Here is a 3,208-nt window from a genome sequence, read left to right as displayed (position 1 = left end):
TATTATTACAATTATTTGCAGTTATAAATCACTTGTAGACCAGTTAACATTCACTGGATCATTCAACATCATTCAATATAATATTCATTAAAGTCCCGAAACATAAATTCAAGGAAGATTACTGGGAGAAAATTGTTCCCCGATGTTATGCAGGCTAAAAAAGCCGCGAGCCGGTCCAGTGTTCATAGATTGTAAGGCACGAAGAGCTGCAAGCCGATATTCAGGCTGAGAGCCATGCTGACTGTTTCATAAAGCCAAGCTGTAGCCGTACGGGCTATTTTCTTAAAGCCCCTGATATTTATACAGGCTGGTTCTTTCTCCTACCTTGCCTTTGAAAAAATTCCCGACGGACAAAGCTTCAGCAAAATGGGAACTTTTACCGGAATCCTATCACGGGTTATAAAGTATTTCTGAGGAAATCTTTACCCTAATGGAGTGATTTCCCTTATATCAAGCCAACCATTAACTGAGCTCTACAAAACCAGCTGCAGGCAGACCAAAGGAGGTCCAGTATAAGAGATAACATTTATAAGAATCTGATGAGGGATTTAGAACCTCATTCAACTCTAGTGTGATTGTGTGTAGACGCAAGGAACTTCAGGGAGAACAAAACCTCCCACAGAACAACATGGTTTCTGTTTTGTTGTGCCGAATTAAAAAGAGGAAGGGGTGATCAGCCATGAATCGTGGCACAATCAGAGCACACTGCAACATCATAACCACTGCAGTAGCCGCAGCTGCCTCCGTTCCCTCTTCGTTGACCTCTATAAAGGATTTGTGAACAACCTCTGAGAGGACTAAGTTGTTGCTGGATGACATCCCGGAGAAGTTTGCCTTGCCCTGATCAAAGGCCTCTGCTATGCCCATACTGCTCAGAACAGGCTTCAGGTTGTATTCTTCTTCCAGTTTAAACTTGGGTAAAGACAACTCAACTTCTGTTAGGTCCATCATCTCTGGGTTGACCCAGTCCATGAGCTTCTTATAGGTTATTTCTCTCTTCAGCTTTTCCAGGCCAGTGGAATTATCCTGGATTTCATCAGGAAGCAGAATGATCATGCTCAGCTCATTTTCAACATAAGGGAGCTCAAGATTTTGGTTTGATAATCTGATATGTAGGCCATGTTGAATTTTGCTTTCTTGTACATCATTTGCATGGGTCTGCTTTCATTCTTGTTAATTTTGAATGGACTTTCCCTTGTGCAGTCTTGGAGAAACTGATTTGCCCAGTTTCCCATGAAGTAGATGGCATTCACCAAGACCAGTTTTGTGAGAGAGTCAATTATTCCCTCAGTGAGCAGGTTTTTGATTTTACCTGCTGTCTTTTCTTCGACCCAGGAATTTATGCGTCTTCTAAAATCATCTGGTGTTTCCACAAAGTTAAGTCTCTCTAAACCTGCATGGTAAAACTTCTCACACGCATCTGTGAAAGTCACGAGGAAGTCATAGGTTGCTTCTCCGTAGAGTCTGTTGGCCAACCTAAGCAAGTACTTGGTGCCTGGTCTGTTAATTTCAGAAATCAGGTTCTGTTATCCCTGGTGGATCTCTTCAGTTTTCTTCACTGATAGCACCATGGGGTGTTCCAGCTGTTTTGTTGGAATGTGGAAGTGACACTTGACGGCCACACAGAACGGACTTCCTGCTGGTCCACGTTATGGGATATTTTGCTTTTCATGACAATGGCCAGAGCAGAAGAAATACTCATTGGGGAAAAGAACAAGTTCTTTTGAGGACCGTCCTCACTCAGCCTCTTGAAGAAGTCCAGGACAAAGGCAGTACTGGCTGCAGCGACACGGTCCATGTCGCAGGAACCTATGGAGGCGCCATGCGGTGAGGCGGTGGCGGGGGGGGCTCCACTCCTCTGGCCGCTGGGCTGCTGCACAGGGTGGAGGGCCCTTCCCTGGAGGTTTTTAAGAAGAGGTTAGATGGCCATATGTCAGCAATGCTGATTCTATAACCTTAAGTAGGTGATGAGAGGGAAGGCACCTTGGCCATCTTCTGGGCATGTAGTAGGGGTCACTGGGGGTGTGGGGGGAGGTAGTTGTTTCCTGCATTGTGCAGGGGGTTGGACTAGTGGTCTCTTCCATCTCTATGATTCTATTATTCTTATTGGCCCTCCTCCCTGGTTGTTTGTTCAATGTCTGTATGTCTACATATTCTTATTGTATTGTTAAATATTTATATATACATAATAAATGCTATTTTTATATTTCAATCATTTTAATGTCTTGATGTTCACCACCTGGGGGACTGCATTTGAGTGGAAAGGTTGCATATAGATGTTTTAAATAAATATTCTAATAAGGGAACAGAAAGTGCAGTATTCCTTAGGGAGAGGTGGGAGAGGTATAATGGGCTTTGTTGCTTGATTGCAAGCTGTAGCCACTAGGATTACATACATGTGAGAAGGATTTGGGATGGGACTATGAATCAAATATAAACTGACGTCACATACTGAAGCTCACCTGTTGCTAGAGGAGAGAGAGAGAGCAAATACAAAAACAAACGAATGAATGCTGGCAGATTTTTGTGACAATTAAAGTGACCGTTGTGTCCTATATCTATCTTGTATTCCTTCCTTAATCTTTATTAGCGTAACTTTCTTCTTGAATATAGTTTCTATTCTGTGCATATTATGTTCTCTGAATACTTCTGAAGCATTTTTCTTAATTCCTCTTTACCCAATTTCTGCCTAAAACCAAACAATCTGTTTCTTTCCCCCCATTTTAGGAATTTGGAGTGAGTTTCTAATCAATAACATTTTGATCAAAAAGAAATTTGAAGACAGGAGGAGCAGGAAGGGATCTTCTGCAAAATTTCAGAATTTCACTCTGTAGATGATCAGAAACTAGGGTTACCAGGTCCCTCTTCACAACTGGCGGGAGGGTTATGGGGCGGAGCCTGAGGAGGGTGGGGTTGGGTGAGGGGAGGGACTTCAATGCCATACAGTCCAATTGCTAAGCTGCCATTTTCTCCAGGTGAACTGATCTCTATCAGCTGGAGATCAGCTGTAATAGCAGGTGATCTCCAGCTACTACCTGGAGGTTGGCAACCCTATCAGAGACAGGTAATGTCTTTCCAAACCTTCCTGTTCTCCTGCTACAGCACCACCCTGTGGTTTGTAACATAAAACAACTGCAAGGGCTGAAGTTACAAAAGGGTGCTTTTATTTCATTTCTTCAAAGAGAAATGAAAGAGAAATCCCTCGTTT

General features: G+C 43.0%; 1 pseudogene; it reads right to left on the bottom strand.

Moving 5' to 3' along the window:
* Positions 1–597: 597 nt before the first annotated feature.
* LOC130479144 (serpin B6-like) lies at positions 598–1,798 on the bottom strand (annotated as a pseudogene).
* Positions 1,799–3,208: the final 1,410 nt, after the last annotated feature.

This window comes from Euleptes europaea, chromosome 6 (assembly GCF_029931775.1).
Source record: "Euleptes europaea isolate rEulEur1 chromosome 6, rEulEur1.hap1, whole genome shotgun sequence".
Classification (NCBI taxonomy): domain Eukaryota; kingdom Metazoa; phylum Chordata; class Lepidosauria; order Squamata; family Sphaerodactylidae; genus Euleptes; species Euleptes europaea.
Note: the sequence above shows the minus strand (reverse complement) of the source record. Positions and strands in the feature narration are given on the sequence as shown.